Source organism: Cucurbita pepo, chromosome 10, assembly GCF_057944985.1.
Source record: "Cucurbita pepo subsp. pepo isolate OVF chromosome 10, ASM5794498v1, whole genome shotgun sequence".
In the NCBI taxonomy this organism is placed as follows: domain Eukaryota; kingdom Viridiplantae; phylum Streptophyta; class Magnoliopsida; order Cucurbitales; family Cucurbitaceae; genus Cucurbita; species Cucurbita pepo.
Genome location: NC_141807.1, coordinates 12,452,501 through 12,474,141, shown reverse-complemented (window position 1 = coordinate 12,474,141; position 21,641 = coordinate 12,452,501).

Genomic DNA, 21,641 nt, shown 5'->3' with positions numbered 1-21,641 from the left:
TGCAACACCTATAGTGAAAATAAGAAGATGAGACTTGCTATTGCCGAATTTACCAATCATGCTAGTGATTGGTACCAACATCTCAAATCCGAGAGAAGAAGAAAAGAGGAGAATCCAATAGAGACATGGGAAGAACTTAAAGAAGTCATGAGAAAAAGGTATGTTCCAAAACATTATGAAAGAAATTTGAAAACTAAATTGCAAGGTTTGAGGCAAGAAACAAAAAGTGTGGCGGAATATTATCAAGAGATGGAAACTATGATGAAAAGAGCAAAGGTTAGAGAAGAAGAAGAAGATACCATGTCTAGATTCCTTGGAGGTTTGAATCGAGAAATTGCTCATCTTGTTGACAGAAATCCACCACCATATCTGGAAGACATGTATCATTATGCTCTCAAAATTGAAGATCAATTGAAGGAAGAAAAAGAGCATTCAAAAAGGTACACATCACGAACTAACACCTTTTCAAATTCTAAAACTTGGAACAAGGATAGTTTTGTGAATAGAAATGAATCGATGTCACCAAAAGAAAAGTTTGTGGCTACTAAAAGAGTGGAGGCTGAGAGTTCCATTGGTAAAAAGAATGAAGCTTCAAAGACGGTAAAGGAGAAGTCTAGTTCTATTCAATGTTGGAAGTGCAAAGGGTTTGGACACATGAGCAAAGAGTGTGTTAATAAAAAAGTTATGGTGATAAGGAATGGTATACATGATTCAGATGATGAATGTGAGGATCATGACTCACAGCTTGTGGAAGAAATCGCAGCATATGATGATGAGTATGTTGAAGAAGGTAATTCCATATCTTTGATCACAAGAAGGGTACTCAATGTTCAAATCAAGGAAGAGAAATTTGAAGATCAAAGGGAAAACTTGTTCCACACAAGATGTTTGGTCAAAGGAAACCCATGCAACTTGGTGATTGATAGTGGAAGTTGCCCAAATGTGGTAAGCAGCTTCCTTGTAAAAAGACTTCAACTTTCTGTCCATTCCCATCCAAAACCATACAAACTTCATTGGTTAACAAACAAAGAAGAAATTAAGGTGAATTCCCAAGCTCTTATTTCTTTTAGTCTTGGAAGATATAAAGATGATATTCTTTGTGATGTTGTACCAATGCATGCGGGGGACATCTTATTCGACCGACCTTGGCAATATGATAGAAAGGTAACATTTGATAGTTTGATGAACAAGTATACTTTTACTTTGTGTGGGAAGAAATTTACTTTACTTCTATTGTCTCCATATGAAGTACATTGTGACCAATTGAAATTAGGGAAGAAAAGAAAAGAATCTGAAGAACAACAGTGGAGAGAAGAAACTAAGGTAAAGGTGAGAAAAAAAAAGTGGAAAAAAAAAACAATATTCAGTTCTTGTCCGGAAAGAACGAAGAATTTGATTTGAGAACAAATCCTTTTAAAGAAAGGGGGGATGATATGAATCCAACAACTGATCACGTGCATGTACTCGAAGGACCGATTACAAGAAGCAAAGTTAAGAAGATTCAAGAGGCCTATACATTGCATCTTCAAAAGCTAGCTAGTGTACCAGTTGAAACAAAGACTTTTGAGCCCAAAAATCTTTATAGCATTAGCATATCAAATCAAGAAGATAATGGAGTGGCTGATATTGGAAAGTAATTAGAAGACTTGCCTTTGGTAGTTGAATTACCAATTAAGGAAATTATTAATGCCTTATTTGCTTCATTTTATATTTAATAGCATTTATTAATAGTTTGTATGAATTGCCTTATATTCTTCAATTTGTATTTAATAGCATTTATTAGCATTTATTAGTGGTTGGTGGCTGAACTTTATTTTGTTAGGGTTATCTTCTAGGCCTATTTAAAGGCATGTAATATTCATGTTTGAGGGATTTTAGTTGAATACATAACAAACCTTTGTGTTTTCTTGATACCCTTTTGGTGTTATTCTTTTTTCAAATCTTGCTTTAGGTTTGATGTTTAAACCGATTCATTGAATTAGTTTTGATCAAGCTAATTCTGGAGTGAATTGTCTTGGTATCTAAGAGTGACCATCATAGATTCCAAGTTCGATCTAAGAGTCAATTCATCTTCTAACCAGCTCTTGGTTGGAATCATTCCGTTAAGTTAGCTTTCTCTGTGAGCGTTTTGCAAGGATTCTAGAAGGACCTCTAGCTTTGCAAATTCCAGCATTGTTGGCGCTTATCATCTCCCCTCTCCTCCCTTTTCTTTTCTCGTCTCGCTTCTTCGCCCCTATCACTGGTTCAAGAAGCAAGACTCGGTCCAGTTCTAAGGCCTAAGGCTAAGTCCAGAAAGGCGAGGTGCTGCTTCCAAGCAGGGGTTCTAGCATCCCTTACTAAAAGAGTAAGCGAGCGGTTCGCAACTAATTTAGTCTGAGTAGCAAATAGACAGTGTGAATCATTCATTTAGTAAGCCCCTTCATCCTGACTGGCAAGGATGGGTTTCCTAACCTACCTATTTTCTTTCGAATCTGAAGGTCGAGCAGAAGCAGATGTGGAATCCTATCTCGTTGTTGCATCGGTTCAATTTTGTGCTTTTTTAGACTCTACCTTCCTTGTAGTTAATCTACGACCAAAGCGGAATCAGCGGACTCAATAGTCATTATATCTTTCAGAGGTCTCTTGTTGGTTCTGAGTAAGATGCTATAGGTCTTCATCCTTCGATGTGGAACCCTTTCTTTCGTTTAGCTGCTAAGGCCTAAACTCTCTCGGCCCGCGCTTCCCCCGTACTAGCAGCATGAATTGGCTTTTATGACTCGCTCCTTTTGGGAAGAGATCGATTAGTGTAGTTATAAGGCTTAGCCATTTATCTGAATGAGAGTTTTTCTTAGAGCGGGATTCCACCTTTCAGCTATTTCTTCCAAGGTCTTCATTCAATAGCTGCTCTCTTGTCGGATGCCCTAGAGAATAGACCATATTCTCCGTCAGGCTTTTCACGGTCAACGAAAACTGGGATATTTATTCATCTATGATATAGTTATGGTTTATATGGTATGGTTCCTACAGGGCTGAATCCAAACTTCCATAGGTCTCTTAACTGCTTTTTCGGGAAAGAGATTGATAGAGGATCTCCGCTTTTGAAGAGGGCACCGGCAAGAGGCTAATCAAAGAATAGATTGATTGCATTCATACATATTCTTTCTGCTTAAAAAAGATGAATCTTCACTCATCGAACACGGTAGGGCTTGGCACGCTAACGCTACTACGACTGATACGAGACTGAACTCAAGATTAATTAGACTGGAACTGTAAGAAAAGAAGCAACGAAACAAGAATGAGACTGAACTCCAGAACCTACTGAACTACTGAACCTACTTATTAATGATCCAGAAGAGTAAGTCAAGAAAGAGAAGCTAGCTCATGAACCTGAACCTCTATTACCTAACCAGAACCTGAACAGAATGAAAGAATAAGATATTCCTTTCTTTACTGTCGAGTCAATGAATTAGTTGCTTTACAAGAGAATTGATTGAAGGGAGGGGAGAAATGAAAGATTAATTCGACTTGCCAGGAGGGAGAGTACGGGAACGAACCTTAACCTTATAATGGATTAGCTACTGAAAGAGAATGAACAGGGTAAACTGGACTATGTATTCTTCTTCACCTCTATTCCTTCCCTCACCTCAGAGAAGGAATTGATTGAAGATTACAGTAGAGTCAATTCATGAAATCCAGTACCAGATTGAACTGAAAAAGAAAGATCAGCTGCCAGCCCCTTCTATATTAGATTATTACTACCTTCACTTCTGGAACAGTAAACTCATTAACCTCTATTCCTTTCTGTGTGAGTTATTCGACTGAACTACCTAACCTCTCCCTATTTTTTAGGTGATGTAACTCGTTCTCGTGGCTTCTTCCTTCCCTGATATTACCTGAACCTTTAATTCGATTGAACTCCTCTGCCTACTTACTTGACTCCTCTCGTCTTCTCGTGGAGCTGCTTCGCACCTTTCCTATTCATTCTGCTGAACCTCTGCTCTTTCCCCTCTATTCCCTTGCACTACTGAACCGGAACAAAGAAGGGAGACTCTCGATGAATTAAATTAGCCTTTACAGTTCAAGAAAGAGTCAATTCATTAGCTACCTCTTTACCGAGAAAAAGAAGAAAATGAAAGAAGAAGAAGAATCAGTCCTTTCCAGGTCGAGTAAATCAGAGCCAAGCGGATCATAATTCCTTCTCCTGAACTACTTCACCTTCACCGGAACAAGGGAGAGTCAATTCAATCACTACTGAACCGTAACCTATTCTTTCAATGAATGCCGGAACAGGAAGGAAAGGAACTGGCTGGCTGGCTGGGCTGTAGCTGAACCTCGCTCGGCCGGCTTCTTTCACTCTTTGACTCGGGTTTCACTATTCGATCGATCACTCTGTCTTCGTCTGAACTCTTTCACTCGTTAAATAGATAGGCTGATCTTTCTTTTCCGATATGACCTTCTTTAATAGTAAACGAGGTAAACGAAATCACCTCGGCTTCTCTCCTTCACAGGACATATAGCCGGTCTCTTTGCTTTTCTTTCCTCTCGCTTCTTTCACAAACAGTAAACAAGGGAAAGCTCTGTCAGTGAGTTTGCTTCTTTCACTCTTTCATTAAGGAAGTCAAGACTCAACAAGAATGAGACTGATTGAACTCGGTAAAGTAAACTCCTGCTTCACCTTTGACTTTATTCCCGTCAGTGAGTGTTCCTTATTATCAGTTCTTGTTCCCCTTTCCCTTCTTTCACTCTTTTACTCGACAGTACAGTAAAGAAGAATCAAGATTAATGAGACTGAACCTTCTTTCACTGTAACCTCGGTGATTGTGTGTCTCGCTGCTTCTTCCCTTTCCGATTCGTCATCCTTTTCTTTCCTCTTGCTCTTGTTTTCATCAGCTATTTTCCTCTCCTGTAATAAAGAGAGATTCTCCGATTCCTTCTTTCACCTATGGATTCTTGAACTGTAAACTCATGAACCTATTCTTTATGGTCTCACAAGGTAAACTGGATGATGATTCTTTCACTCGGGTTTCACTAGGTAAGCTGGATGAGAAGAGGGTAAAGCGAAAGCGGCTGGCTGGCTTCTTTCTCCTGCCCCTGAACCGGAACAGTCAGGAAAGACTAAAGATTCATGAGAGTTCACTGTCAGTCAATCCTCAACATTCTTTCTCGTTCACTGTCAGGAAAGACTATCGAAGAATCAATGAGAGTGAACTGTCAGGAAAGACTCAAGATTCCTTCTTGATCTTGATCTTCTCCTCTCGATTCCTTCTTTCTCTTTCTCTTCTCCTTCACCAGATGATTGAACTCGGTAAACTCCTGACTGAACAACTACTGAACGAACTTCACTCTGGCTCCTTCACTATTCTTTCACAAGGTAAACAAGTCAAGACTAACGATTCATTCTTTCTCTTTCTGATCCTCTTTCTTTATTCAACAAAGACTGTAAAGTGGCTTCTCGCTCCTTTCCTTAGCTTTGGTTTTTTATCCTGAACTTCTCCCGTAAACAAGGGTTGAACTATTCTTTCAAGGCTGGATGATCTGCTCCTCTCCTTTGTTACGTCTTTGTTCGTATTGAATGATTAAACTTCTTTCTATCTTCAATACCTTTTTGGCTACCTAACTAAATGATCCTGAGCTTACTTTACCTTTACAGTCTCGAGTAAATCAAAGAAAAGAGAAAGAACTCTGGACGGAACCTTCCCTGATTGAAGAAGGTAAGTAAATAGGTAGGTGTTTGAAGAACCTTTACCTGAACCTGACGAGAATGGTAAAGAAGAATCAGAGAAAGGAAAGCTTGAGTGAGGCGGAATCAGATATTCCTTCGAAACCAGAACCTGCTTTTTCACCAGATAGATGGAACTCGGTAAACTACTGAATCTCTCTTAGAACTAGAACTATTGGCCGGTCTCTTCTCGAATCTTTTCTGTCCTCTCCCTATTTATTCACTGTAACTGAGAATCTTAGCTCTGTCTCTGATCTTTCTCCGTGACCTCCGTCTCCTATGGATTCTTTAACGAGGTAAAGAAGTCGCTCTTTGCTTTGCTTCTGCTTGAAAGACTCCTTATTAATTATCCTCTCCCTTAAACCTTTTCTTGAACGGAACTGTAAACACTCCTTCCTTATTCATTCGTTCTCTTCTATTTGCTTTCCTCTCGCGGATGGATCTTCCTTCTCCTTTACGGTTTCATTGCTTCGTTCCTCTTTCTTTATTCAACCACAAGGGAACTAGGTAGGTAAGCTGGCTGATCTGCTCATTCACTTTTTCCTATCCTTCTTTCTGGTCTCGATCTCTTCTCTTTGCTCCTTCCCCTTATACTCTGTCTATTTATTTTGTATTCTTTTCCTGATTGAAGAAAGATTCTCCTTTACTTTGACAGTCGGGAAAATGAAAGAAAAACGAACTCCCAGCGAAAGAGAGAGAATATGTACTCTTTTTTAAAGCAGCTGAGCTTATTCGCCCATTATACGGGTCTCCCAATTCCATGGCCTCTCCCTCTTGGTCTCAGAATTCCATTGCCTACGCCTATTTCTTCTTTCACTCTTTCAAAGGTAAGTAAAGCAATTCGATTGCCTTTTCCTATTCTATTGGTCGTCTCACTCCTATACCTATTTCTTCTTTCTCCTTGAACTGATTGAGGTAGGTAATAAATATGTGTGTGTTTGCATCTTCCTTCCGTCCGTCCTGTCCTGTACTTGACTTAGTGTCTCTTCTCTTTGCTTTCCTTTTATTCAGCTGTAAAGACTCTTCAAACAAATGAAAGACAAAGAAGATCAAGTCAAGACTGAAAGAGTAGTCTTACCGCTTCTCTCCTTCACCTTCTGGAATAAGTAAAGACTGAACCGAAACAAACCCTTTTCTTTTTTAACTCTCCTTCCTGTAAGCCAAAGAAGCAAGAATGATCCTTCCTTCTCACCTTCAAAGACTTCATTCAAACTAAGACTCCCCGCGAAAGAGGAATTCTACTGAAGAGGACATATGTCCGGTCTCTCATCTCTTCTTTCCTGTCCTTTACAGTTTCCCTCTACTCCTATTAAGAATCCTTGACTCCTGAGCAGCCTATCTATATATATATATTATTCTTTCACCACTAGGTAGTAAACTGAGGATTGAATTGCCTCTCTTGTCCTCTATTTTATGTCTCACCGCTTCGCTCATTATTCTTTCAAACACTTTGCTCGCTCGGTAAAAATGGGTTGGTTAAAGCTTGCATCTTATGTCCTTTACTTTAGGGTCGCGAGTGGCTTCCTTCGCTCCTGAACTACTGAAACTGATTTATCTCCTCTTCTCGTCTTGTGGCTTTGCTCCTTATTACTATGTTCTTCTTTCTCTGTTCTTGATCCTGAAACTGAAAGTCAAGACTCTTTCCTTATGCGCATTCTCCTGCTGAACCTTGGCCGGCTTCTTTCTCTTCTCCTATTCTATAGGTCTCATTGCTTGTTGCTTTGCTTTGTTCCTCTTTCTTTATTCTTGCTTTCTCACTCGGTAACCTCAATCACTACTGAACTCATGAACCTGACCCCTATTTCCCTCTGTCTTTCCCTCGGTAAAGAAAGCGCGGCTGGATGCTAATCTCCTTTTCTTTGACTCTATCTACTATTACAATCAGTTCTTGTGTGTGAGTTATTCTGTGACCAAAGACTGAAGATGAATGAGAGTGAACTCCGTAACCTATGGATTCTTTCTCCGTCACCTGATTTCAGCTATTTCTTCTTTCACTAGGTAAAGCTGCTAAGGATTGATTTCTCATTGACTCTCTCTCTTGTAAACAACTACTGAACGACCCAAACTGATTTCACTCTTGAACTCGGCTGCTTCGGATTTCATTTACTCTCTTGTAACCTCATGAACCTGGCTGACTGATTTCCGCTATTGATTCTTTCTTTCACTCGGCATATTCACTATCTCTTTTCTTTCACTCGGTAAACTGAGCTCCCTCTGGAACCTTTGACTCTATCTATGTGTTACCTGACCGGATTGACTCTATCTACTTTATTCCCTTCTTTGGTTGGAGTTATCTTTCTTTGACTGACTGAATAGGGTTTGTTTCGGTTTCTTCTTCTTCTTCTGATTCTTCTTTTCTTTCCTGTAAAGCTGCTAATTCGGAGAGGGGAGAAGCTGTGAGACTGTAAAGGAGAGGGGACTGAAAGCTTACCTTATTATTATGAGAATTTGGCAAAGGGGAAAGGTGCTGCTTTCTTTGGAATGTGGTCTGGGTCTGTGACATCAGATAGCCAGCAATCGAAGACTGAGCCAAAGAGCCTAAATCTAACTAGTTGATGGAGTCTGATTCAAAGAGTTTTTTTCGCATTTGGGCAGCGATAGCCCTCCACCTCCCTACGTAGGCACTGAAACTTTCATCACCTTTCTGACGCCTCGAAGATCAGATCTTTTTGGTTTGACATCTAATAGGAGTACTGATCGATGAAGATTTGATTGCTCAAACGAAGCTAACTTAGAATGAGATAGTGACGTAAACCATTTGAGTGCAGGGCCCGTAAGACTCTTCTGGAACAATCGGATGACAGTCCCTTCCTTCGTCTTTCTCTAAAGGGCAGACATCGGCACAATAGGCTTGTGGAGATGGGCCAACCTTTTCCGTTGTCTTTTTCTCATTCCTTTTCACTCACCGGGTGTGAATCAGGATAGATAAAGGGCAAAATCCCTGAATTTGGTAACCGCCAATGCCTTGCGTTTTCTTCCTAAAATCCTCAACTCTTTCATTTATCCGCATACTCGTTCATCCCTGCTTGCTGGGGGACTGGGATTTGCCCATAAGCTATATAGGGGCGAGGTGGTTGGAGGTGAGCTAAAGTGGAATGACGGAGATTGGATGGCCTGGAAAGCTGGGTAGGGTTTGGGGCGAGCTGTGGGCTACATTAGAATATGGGTTGAAATGGCGAGAGCTGAGATAACGATGATGTTTGGGAAGAAACCCGATGGTGCCGAGAATCGAGGAATGACAAAGTACTCCTTTCTTTACGGGGCTCATGGAGTAGCGTATTTCGAAAGAGGGGCCAAGATTCCAATTTCGGGCCTCACTCAGTTTCTGCATCATGATCCATCTATAATATAGGTATTGGTACTGGCATATGGATTTTGAGAATGAATTGTTGGGAGGGGATGTGGATTTCTCAGATATGGGAGAACTAATGTTCGGAGGATTGTAGGAAAACGAAGGAGCTACTTGGGATTGGAGGAATGCCGAACGCATTGCAGACATGCCGGTGGATATGGTTTCTACTTCTTAGATGAGTCTTCCCATTATCTTCTCTAACCTAGTAAGGCAAAGTATGACTGATTCCGAGGTTGTCGTGCTGACCGTACTAGTGTTTGTTGGGGGTGAGAACCAGTGGCAGCTCCCCCTCCGACTCTTCTGACCGCTCCGAGACCGAGATCGGGTACGGATAGGGCTTTGAGTTACCTCTAGTCTCTTCCGCACCTGATTCTCAAATTCAGGTTCGGTAATGTCGAATTAGGATTGAAACCGAGTTTTGACTCAACGCAGACGTTGGCGCATCACTTTGACATAAGTTACATATGCGCGCGAAGGTGTAGGCCAATTTCAGGCTCTTTTTCAATCTCAAATCATTTCTTCAGTGAACCCCCCCGGACAAAAGGCTAAATTTATTTCATTCGCATGAGAGGGCTTCCGGACAATCGAGGTGTCAAAGATCCTCATTTTGACCGTTCGCTACTTTCTTTCAATTGCTGGGGGTTGCCCTCCGTTGGTAAACCACCCAAACAATGCATTTCCTAATTACTCCCTTTCCCCCTTGTTGCCAAAATGAAAAAGAAAAGATGTTCTCGCTTATTAGAAGAATTGAGTACTCTTATTTAGAGCGTTCCGAAATCTAAGAAAAAGACAAGGAAGGCAAGCAGATATCTAAGAGCGAAACCACCTTCAAATTGAACAACCCACAAAGAAAAGAAAGATTGATTGAGACTAGTGTATGGTAGGCCAAAGGTACGCTTGCTTATAAAAAATGGAAATTGGTATGATAGCTTAGCTCTCTCTACTCTTTGCTGAAGCTATCGTGTCGTATGGATGTGGATGGGGTGCGGTTGAGCCTATTATTTCTTCTCTTCTCTTCTCTATTCTTTGGATCCTTTAGACAAAAGTGGTGACGTAAGTCAAAGTAGACGAATTGCTCGTGGTTTACTTAATTGGCCATAACGGCGGGCCGGCCTTCTTCTCTTCTTTCCTTTATGAGTGAGTTTGATAAAAAGACTAAACAAAGGGCTTTCGAGCTGCTCTTTCAACTGCCGCCTAATGTAATCTCATCTCATCTCCCAGTTGCTTAGTTTAGCTGCTCTTCGGCTTTCGAGAATAGGGCGTACTAGTTCTTGAGAGCGAAGACTAAAGAACCTACTAAAAAGTCCCGGGTACTGATTCTGACTGAAACAAGGCCAACTGCAACTCGATTGGAGGAAAGGGCTGGCTGCAAGGTGACAAAATCCCAGCTAGTTTGGGCTGGCACTTTTCATTCAGAAATTCATTCGTTCGAAGGGGTAGGGTTTTCCTTCTTTTTGCTTTTCATTCCATCAAGGTCTTTTGAGAAAGAAGAAAGGTAGCTTGCTTACTTAGGGCTTGCGCGTCGGAAGAGGTCTTTCTTTGTTTGTTTTCCAAATTCTCTCTCTCATGAGCAGCCCGGTCACGTTTGTTGAGCTCCTTCGTCCATGTTAAAAGGGTATACTAATCAAAGTCATTCAAGTTGGTGGGATTGGCTTCCTCCTTGTACAAGGACGGGGCTTAGTTAAGTAGAACCGTCGCTTGCTCGACGCATCCTTTCTTTCAACCTTATTAGCGTGAGTAGGTAGGCCCGGTGAATTTCCCCCCGGTTGTTGATGTAGTTGCAAGAAGTTTGCTTGCTTTGATTTTGATTGAGTTGCGTTAAAGAATATATAACGTACTACATTAGATAGTGAAGGAGAGAGAATCAATCTGAAGTTCAGTAGTATGCCCGGTTCACCAGGTTCTACCACAGCAGGGCCCAATCATACTCTCTCTCTCTGAGTTTGATCCTGGCTCAGAAAGAAGTAAGGCTAGCTATATGCTATACACATGAAAGTCGAACGTTGTTTAATAAAAACCTGCGCCCCGGATGCGGAAAGCTCTTTTTTATAGAGAGAGAGTCAAGGGGGCTGGTCGATTCTGTAACCGCAGGCAGCTCAGACCCAACAAGATGATGGCCGCGCACGAGACCACTTGTTGAGTCGGGGGATGCGAACCGGCCCTAAAAGACCTTCCGCCCTATCTTAAGGCGAAAAACTTCCATTTTGAGACCGCGACCCATTAGCACTTTCTCACTTCTTTAGTAAGATCAGTGTTCACCAAGACTCTTTCTCTTTTTTCAGGGCTTGGGTACGAGAACATAATGTGAAGAAATCAGGGTCGAAGTTTAGACCGCTCACACTAGTTCGACCTATAGAAAAGATCATCAATCAGAGAGGAGACAACTAATTTCTTATTCCAGCCTAGAAGACTAGTAAAAGGAAAAGGAGAAAGAATGCCATATATTTCAGGAGCTAGATCAGTTGCCGATAAACAAGTCAGAATTGCCTCAACAAAAATTGATGGAATTGGACCTAAAAAAGCCATTCAGGTTCGTTATCGATTAGGTATCAGTGGGAACATCAAGATCAAAGAGTTAACTAAGTCTCAGATCGACCAAATTGAACAAATGATAGGTCAAGATCATATTGTTCATTGGGAATTGAAGAGGGGAGAACGAGCAGACATCGAACGAGTCATTTCTCTTTCTTGTTATCGTGGAATTCGTCATCAAGATGGATTGCCCTTACGCGGTCAACGAACTCATACTAATGCTAGGACTTGTCGCAAGCGAATTCGGAAATGAAATCAGTCTACCGTAAAAGCCCTTGGTACTTGTCGGATCAATCACACAGATAGCTTAAATAGTTCACTGAAATTTGGTGTCGTTTTATTTGGTATTTCAGCGGTTACTAATGTAGTATACGTATAGTATGCCTCCTTCACCACTCCATTAGTGGCTCGGCTTCGTCCTAGAAGCTACAGCTTCCGCCTCTGTTCACTATCGCTCATGACTGGTATATATATGGATCTACTTATTTATGTGTAGTGGTCGGCCTGATAGAAGCTAGTCGCTTCCCGAATGCCTCTTGACTTATGGTCTAGTCTGATTTCCAATGCCTCCTTCCTTGCCGCCAACAGAGAGTAACGACCTTGCTTGCATTCGTCAAAGGGTAGCTTCCGCGCCCTTACTGCCTGCTTCAATTGATGTGAATGAGACTGAAAATCCTATTTATTTAGTCTTTTTCTCTCTGTCACTGAAACAAGAAGTTCTCTCTCTGTTTTCTTTTCGGATTCCGAGGATGAGCCGGCCGATCCTAACATCATTTATGAGGAGCCAGACGACGAAGCCTCCTCCTCAGATAAAGATGTCTCCGATGCGACTCTCCCGGCAAGAACCACTTTTTCTATTGTGATTGCGGGTTCGGTCAGGTAATATCAGCTAAGGAGAGATGCTTTCCATCAGTCAAAAGCAGATATCGCCCCCACATGCTCCCCAGGTCCGCTTACCGAGGAATAGAAAGGGAAGAACTGGAGCCAGAGCTAGTTGGGTTGGGGTAAAGAGCCGTAAGCGCGGTGGGGGGTGACAGAGAACGTGCTCGTACGGTTCAAAGAAGGGTATGATCAACTCGTTGATTGTTGGGAACTTTCACTCCTCCATATTCGAAATATGCCTTTCTAGGAGCATTACGATCTGCAGCTCAAATGGTACCTTATGAAGTCTCTATCGGTCTTATTCTTATTGTGCGCCTTGTGAGCGCGTTTGGATCCGCGAAGGCAATCGCTCGGATGTTCTCCTAACCCAACCCGGGAACAGACTGGAGGGAATCGCAGCATGGGGAATGTCCGCGTCTCGTCGCAAGGCTCATTTTTTGTTGTGGGTCATAGGGGAGTTTATCTGATCAAGGGCCGGGGCACAAGGGTCCTGGTACTATCCAGGTGCGAAGAACCACGGGGGTGACTGCAATGAGCAGAAATCTCACTCACCGGCCTAAACGACGAGCAAACACTCGAACGTGAGAGCAAGGGATCACCCAAGGAATAGACGAGCTACAAGGAGGGAGGCAAGAACCATGCTTTCAGAGACCTAACCCAACCCAACGGTAACGGTCCCGAATCTTATCTGAATTGCGAGAATAACTGACTACTAAGCCATGCCTATATATAGGCTCATTCTCCAAACGGCACGGGGCCAAGCCTGACGGTTCTTTAAGTAGATTGGGTGACAGATCGGCCATAGCAGTACTCTGGGATATAAACCAGGGCAACAAATGTCGAGCATACGACGATGCCGCCCGTTTTCATTTCGTGGAAGTCCCCGCCAGAGGAAAGAAAGGGCTGTAGGTGATGGCGCGTTCCGCTTCTTATCGTCAGAGGGAGTAAGGAATGAATGAATAAGTAGCGAGACGAGAAGAGGAGAGGGGAGAGGAGAGGGAGTAAGGAATGAATAAGTAGCTCGACTGTAAAGGAGAGGGGCGAAGAAATCGTTCCTATTGGATTGGGTCGTGCGTGGCAGCTGGTAGAGATGAATAAAGGCGGGCCGCTTCAACGGGACCTATTCTCTCTCTTAATAGGCGGCAAAGCAGAATAGGAAAGGGGCCGAGTGATTAGTGCCTTTTTAGCCTTTTTCTAAAGACTCTCATGTGAAGCTAACATGGCTCGCTACATAAAAGTATAGCCAAAGAAAGATGAGACGGGACAGACGGTCAGAGGCCGCAGCGGGACGACCATAGGAAAGCCCGCCCCCTCCCGCTAACATAGAAAGTGATTCCCGTAACTAGTGTCTCTATGTGAATCTCTTCCCGACCAGGCCGAATCGGGTCACCACTTGGCGTGGGAATGGCTCAGCCCACATGCATCATTTGATGAAAGCACTCCAGTCCAGTCGCCTCCTCGAAGTGGCTTGTCAATCACGCTTTCCCTCCCTCAAAACAATGCTCCTCACCAAACTTGGATTGGGGAATGAGTAGTTCGCTCCAGGACTCCCACCCCCTCGAGAGCAGGATGCCGGCCGAGATGGAGCTGGAAGCCAACCGTCACTTTCCTGGGGCTTGTCCCAACATCTAAATCAAATTGTTGGCAGGCTAGAAAAGGAACCAGCCCAGCCTCAGAAATCAAGCTTTGCGTGGTATGCCCTGCCTATTCACTCGGACAATGCTCTGAACACGAAAGTGTGCAGTTCTGCCCCCTTCTCCCATCCATGCTGAGTCACAGGCAGCGCCTCGGAAAGCACGTACGAGCCACATGTAGGGAAACTTGCACGTGTGGTTCTGGCCGGGAACCCCGGTATACTGTACTAATATGTGTAGGTCCCCGTAATTCGAGTGAGATTGTCATGGCGCAAAAGCAGATATGGTCTGGTATTCCCTTGTTCCCTGTATTGGTTATGTTCTTTATTTCTTGTCTAGCAGAAACTAATCGAGCTCCGTTTGATCTCCCAGAAGCGGAAGCTGAATCAGTAGCAGGCTATAATGTAGAATATGCGCGGGGTGCGATCCTTAATAGTCCACTGTTGGCGGAAGCCAATGTCTCGGGGTCCCGGGGATTCATTATGACTGAAACAAGGGGTGGGTCTTTACCAACTTTCAAATATTCGCTATTTGAGGGAAGCCAAAAAAAGCCCCTCTCGAACCAAGGGATTGAGCAGCGGGAAAGCAACGATCAGACTCTATCTAATAAGGGCGTATTAGAGTGGCGTTAGCGCCCCCTTCCCCTTGCCCCTAAACAAAAAGGTTTTTCATAAAGTTGTCTACGCCTTTTGATTGAAAACCTGACTAATAATAATCAAGGGCAAAATGCGCTCAAACAACCAACCTATCTGACTAATAAGACTAATAAGAAGAAAGGGCCCTATCTAAGCTCTCTCGTTGTAAAGCTACAGCTCAAAAGCCTTACTTACCTTCTATGTTTGTTATTAGTAAAGCCTAAAGCCCTTGACTAATAGAAAGGGATTTTCTTGCTTGTTTAGTAAAATCACGCTTTTCATTTTGATAGGAGTAGATGCTTGCAGGGGCAGGGCACTCTTCATTCTTCATTCGAAACTAATGAATGTTGGGTCGTGGGGTTGGGTTCTGCCTTCTTATCAAAAAGAGAGTTGGGTAAAGCAAACTCCCTCCTTGGACGAGCACGGGACTTAGTCAAGTAGAACCGGGTTGCGCTGCGCTCCGATCGACAAAAAATCAGTGGGGCCATGCCGGTACGACTGAATATGCGTTAGAAAGGTCAATCCCTCCCCTACGACACCAAAAAAAACCGGGCTGAACTTCTACCCGCCCGCTTCCATAGAACAATATCGTGGCAACGTAGACCTAAGTGGTCATATTGGATCCTTGGGAACCATCACAAGTACGGCCGGCCTATATTTGAACGAGAATGTCGTGTCGTCCAGCGAAGCCTAGAAGAAGGTGACTCGCGCAGACAGCTGACTCCTTTTCAATAGAAAGGAATAGCCAAACCAACCCAGCTGGCTGGTCCATCTCAAAGATCTTATCGGCCGGCAAACCAGAGACGGACGACCACGGTCCCGACCTTACCAGCACCAGAGGTTTACTAATCAATGAACCCACGAAACAAACCTACTTTCTTTTCTGACAAAATCAACCAAGCCTAACTGGTCACAACATCTTGTTGATATTGATTGAGTTGGACGTTGACTGAATCCATCCATAAACCTAGACCCCACCAACCAACCTTCGTAACCAAAGCGTCACGACAACATCCGTCACTTTTAGATTCTTCAGTCGGTGAGCAAGGAGGAGCACGTAGGAATGCCGACCACTACATAAATAAGCCACTTGTGGCTGAGAGAAAGCGAGCAGCACCTTGTCTTGTACTAGCTAGCCTTTTTCCGCTGGCTGTTCTGTTAGTTGTAGCGCGCCTTCCCTCCCTCCTTCTCTCACTTCAGAAAGATTTAGCAGCATTTCCACGATATTGTTATGATCAATTAATGGGACTTGGCCGGAAAGTGTTCTTGCCTCTATCATTAGCTCGGGTAGTCTTAGTTTCTGGTGTTTCAGTCACCTTTCAATGGCTCCCTTAATTATGTGCGAGGAATTTCCCTCGTCGAGTAATGGGAAGCGGGCTAGTCCCCGAAAATGCCCGTTTCTTTGTCGTTGGGGCCCAAAATCTTCCTTGCTGAGACTTGACTTGTAGTCTTGCTACACTACACTACACGAGACGAGTGACAGGTGAAGTTGAAGCCGGTCAGTATAAAGAATCTTTCTCGAGCTCAGGTACGGGCGACTCAGTCACATGTGCTCGACTGAATATGCAGCCATGGAACTGCTAAATCCGAGACTCCAGTTCCGGGCAATCGTGCTTGTCAGCCTGAATCACCCTTTGGCGACCCGACTTGTGTAGTGAGGGGGTTTACCCAGTGGAACCTGTGTTCAGTCTATGAATAGTGGGACGTTCTCAATTCAAAGTGGACTTTGGGGGCAAAGAAAGCCTAGACCAAAGGTGCCTAATTAGGGAGACTCATCGGGGAGCAAATACCATCCTCAGCTAAACCAAGCCCCGGGGGGTAACCTAATCGAAGAAGTTGAGCCCCAAGCCCACCCTTTGATAAAATATCAACGCGGTCGAGGAACCCTCATTGCGAATTTCATGTGGGATATCCACCAAAGAAAAAGGATACCAAGAATGGTCGTGGATCAATACGGGATCGAGGAGAAGGGACTGAACGTCGAATGAAGCTTGGGTTGACGGGGGCGCTATCAAGGTAGAGACATCATCCGTTCATGGGAAACTAATGATATGATATGAGGATGCCACAACCAAGTTGGCGTGGATCCAAGGGCATTTTACCAACATTTTCGATTGTAGTATATACGCTACATGGAATAGAGTTGACCGAACAAGGAAGGGGTTCCACTTAGAGATTCAGTAGAACTACTATACCTTTGCACAAGCAGCTGTAGTGAGGAGCAAACCTTGAAGGGGCCAAATTCAACTGCCTGGCTGTACTCAATATGCAAATATGAAATCCTGCACCAGTTTCTCGATCGACGATCCTCTTTATTTGGTAGTGGTCGACTAAGGACTCCACATGCAGGGGTCGAGTATGGGGATAGCGGTCAAAATCCTTACTGAATGAAGGTAATTAGTTGGGGAGAAAATAGACAGCCCACCCTTGCCTCACTCAGTCAGGTGAAATAGAATTAGGAGCACTCCCTTGTCCTAGCCTTTCTTTGGCAGCCGGACTTGTGAAGGGGACAGAAGTTCCATAATAGATAGAGATCAGGGCAGGAAGATTTTCTTCAACAGGTTGGGTCTGTAGGAGATATAATATAAAAGAAAAGGATGGCTTCGAAAAAGCAGGCTGAATCCCAACAGGTTGGTTGAGAGGCTGCGAATGAGAATTTTCTCGGTGGTATTGACCTAGCTGTAGCACAAGGGAAGGGTATTGATGCAAAGATCATCAAGCCTCAATGGAATGGGCCTAGAAAAGTATGGGATAGCCGTTACGCTAGGCTTACCCGCCATGGTGATGGGCGCCCACTACTTGGTTGGGGTGGGGTAGCATAAGGCCTTTCCTGTGAAGGGAAGGGGTGAGCGGTTCTCAAGCAAGGAACGAAGCAGACTGATAGTTTACGAGGGGAAGGGCCCAAGCAGCGAGACTTATAGTTTACGAGGGGAAGGAGCGAGGTTCAGAGAATAGAGTCAAAGAAAGAAAGGTGAAGGTCAGGTTAATCAATAAGGTAAATAGGTTCAGGGAAGGGATTGAATGAATTTACGAGACAGACTGGAATATTTGATTCTGATTCTTGCATTCTCTTCAGGTTCAGGTTCTTATCATTCTGCCGCTTTACTTACCTTGTTCCATCAGTCAAAGGTTTGAGGTTGATTCTTTCCTTCCTCTTCCTATTCAGTCGAATTAGAATTAAAGTCAAGGTTCAGGCAATGCAATTGTGAAACCGAGTTTACGAGGTGAAGGGGGAGAGTCCATTCAATCAGTAGGAGAAGCGGCTTTACCTAGTTCAATGAAAGAATAGTTCAACCTGAGGGAAATAGCCTCAAAAATAGGGAGAGGAGTGAAAGAAGGGACAGGAGTTTACTCGTCAAGAAAAAATCAATAGATGAAAGAAAAGAGCTACTGAATATGCTTTCCCTTAGTTACTATTCAATCCGGCCGGGAAGGGAATAGGGCGGAAGGAGCGAAGCAAGCTGTGAGACCCAAAGGGAGAGAGAGGAGTCAAGGATAATGCACCCATCTTTCGGTCAGTCTTTGGTTACAGGAGAGTAAAAGAGGAAGAGGTCAATCAGGATTTCATATGCTTTCCCGAGTTCTCGAATAGTGAATAACGAACCATAACTGCACAAGGAGTGACAGATCATTCATCTTTCGTCTTGACTTGTTTACGAGGTTCAGGTTCAGTAGAGTAGTTCAGTCTCATTAATCTTTTAGAATAGGTGAAGGAGAAAGATCAGGTTCCGGTTCAGGAGTAAGTAGGGAGAGGAGAAAGAGAAGAGAAAGAATAAAACACCTATGTTACCTTGTTCAAGAATAGTGAAACCCTAGTTCAATGAACTCAAAAATAGGGAGAGGTTAAGGGGCAGGAGCGAAGACAGAGTGAAAGAATAGTTAAACCCTTGGCTTGGTTACGAGGGGAAGGAGCAGATCTTTCTTTTCCGTCTCATGAATCGAGAGGATTGACTTATTAATTACCTTGACTCTCTTTTATCCCTAAAAATAAGGGAGAGATAGAGTTTGATCCCCAAAAATACGGGGGAGGATAGAATTTCTTTGATTTCAGCTCCAGCTATTAGTTCAAAAGCGATTACGAAACTTGACAGTCGTAAAGCATCAACTAAACCCTTGATTAAAGGAAAGCAGGTGGTAGGGCACTTCACCAACTACTTCGGCATAAGCACCCCATCCATTTGGAATCTTTTCCGCCCACACCCATTAGTCCAGGTATAAGCATGCCCAGAAACCCCTATATCTTGTACCTCGCACGACTCCAAGGCCTCCAGCTTGCATGTAACTGAATTATCTAGGAAGACCACTTTGCTTCTCTTGCTAATCAGTAGCCAGACTGACCTAATTAGGAGAAGAAGTTCCTTTAGTTGACGAGTCTCTTCAAACAGACTCCTCCAGGAAAGAGGTTTGATCCGTTCGATTACACTAAAGAGATAGGAGAAATATTTCATGATGTTTAGTTCTATATCGTTCAGACCTTTTAGTATGTTCCACTCTCCCCTTTTCGGACAAAACTTGTTGGGGGGGCGCCTGGGTTCCAACCAGGGTCATTGAACTCAGATTAATAAGCTTAGGACAATGATGGAGATTCCAGTGATTTGGGGGATTAGATAACACGGACCAAGTCCACTTTGTCGTTTAATTAGACTCAACCGATCACTGTGCTCCCTCCGACATCGGCCAATAGACTGAAGACAACCTATCCGCTCAACCCTGACTCTTGGAAAAACTAGAAGAACCGACCTCGGCCCAATTGAGACTACTTAGAGTCCGCTAACTAGTAACTAGGGGAAAGAGAAGGACTAAGATGAAAAGATATAACTAGATTCCCCTTACATAATGCTCCTGTTGAAAAAAAGAGTTGAAGCTGACAGTCCTTACTCAACTAGAAGTACATAGAGAAGAGCTTCCTTCCACCTATTATACTCTACATTGACCTTGCAGATGTGAAATTGCAGTTGGCATTAGGAGATAGAGAGCAAAAGGAATGATTCTAGCTAGTATACTTCAGGCAATCCAAAACAATAAACGCTTAGTCCTTATGCAACTAAAGCACAGGCAGGAAATCAAGCTAGATCCACAAAGAAAAGAGATGGCTGCATCTAAGGGCTTATTATCTTACTTCTTATAAAGCCGGAGAGAGCGAACAATCTGATGATATATACTTGTTATGTCAGAAAAAAGTTCCGAAGAGTGGAGGCTCCTCTCCTTTACAGTCTCGCTCCGGAACAGGAACAAAGAAAGAAGGGAGGAAGTGTTTCAAGGAAAGACTGACGATGAAATATCCTTAAACTACTTGTTCTATTGTTCGTGATTCTTGAACAGTAAACTCCGTCTCTGATCTTTCTCCGATATTCCCTGAGCTACTGAACCGGAAGAAGAAGAATGAGACAGAACTAGTGAACGAACCCCTATTCCCTCTCCCTATTATTCATTAAGAATCAGAGAATGAAACATTAATGAGACTTTACAGTGAAGCGGGAATCAAATGAAAGATGAATTAGCTGACAGGAGAGGCCATTCATTCAATCCTTCAAGCAAGAGTAAAAGAAAGCAAGACAAAATGATCCTGAACAGTCAGTGATTGTTCACCTTTCACTGACGTACTCTCCTGTAACCACTCCTTATTCGTTAGACGGATTGAACTGTAAACTCATTCACCTCTGCCTATTGTTTCTTTCATTTCCCGAGCGAGGGTAGAACTATTCTTTCTCTGATCCTGCCCCTCTATTCCCGTCAGTGATTGTGAACAGTCAGTTAATCCTCAACTCAAGATTCAAGATCCTTTCTTTACGGTTAAAGAAGAAATGAAGGAAGCATTCTCCGACACTCCTTGATTTCTTGCTGGGCTGTCTTTCTTGCTTGCTTGCTCGGGCTCCTCTTTCTTGCTTGCTTGAACTGTAAAAGAGAAAGACTCCTTCCTATTCTTCATTCCAATCTATCTGTCCTTCTCCCCGGGCAGACTCAGTATCCTTGGTTGAAAAAGGCCAGACCATAAAGAAAAAAGAAAGAAGGGAAAGAGAAAGAAGGGAGAGGAAAAGAAAAGGAGAAAGAATACAGAGGAGCGCAGCGAACATCCTTTCATTTGTTGTAGAGGTGAAGGTTACGGTTCTAGAGCTGATCTTTCTTGACTTACTCTTGAGTTGAATGAATCTTGAGTCTTTCCTTGAAACACTTCCCTTCAACCACAGTAAAGGTAAAGAAAGGATAGGTTCAGGTTAATTAATCTTACCGACAGTAAAGGTTCAGGGGAGAAGCTGATAGTTGGAGAGGCCCAGGGGAAGGTTTTCTCTTTGTCTTTTACCGAGTTCAATCAGGTGTAGGAGTCAACGAGAATGAATAAGGAGTCCCCATTCTTTCATAAGCTAAATAGGGGAAGGGAAGAGAGGTGAGGGAGTGAAACCCTTGTTGTAGAGGGGTGAAAGAGCTCGACCGAGAGGGAGAGGGGCAGGAGCGAAGCTGTGAAACCTTAAGGGGAGGGGCAGGAGCGAAGCTGTGAAACCTTAAGGGGAGGGGCAGGAGCGAAGCTGTGAAACCTTAAGGGGAGGTTCAGGAGCGACGAAGCCAGACAGCCAAGCCAGCCCATTTACCTTCAGAAATGAAAGAAGGGACAGTCAAAGGGGAATGAGTTCAGTGCCTAAACTCTTGAGTTCAGTCTTTCAAGCAGAATCAAAGAAAAGAGAAGAGAAAGAAGCCCAGGTTCAGGGGCCAAGCCACGAGACGAGAAGAGGAGAGGCGAAGGGTTTCTCTTGCTTGAGGATTGACTTCCAAATTACCTTGTCTTTGAGTTCAATTCAAGAATAAATAAATAGGGAGAGGTGAATGAGTTTACTGTGTTTGAAGGTTCAGGGGAAGTAGTGATTGAGAAAGAGAAGTAGCGAACTTTACTGTCTTTGTTTGAAGGGAGAGGT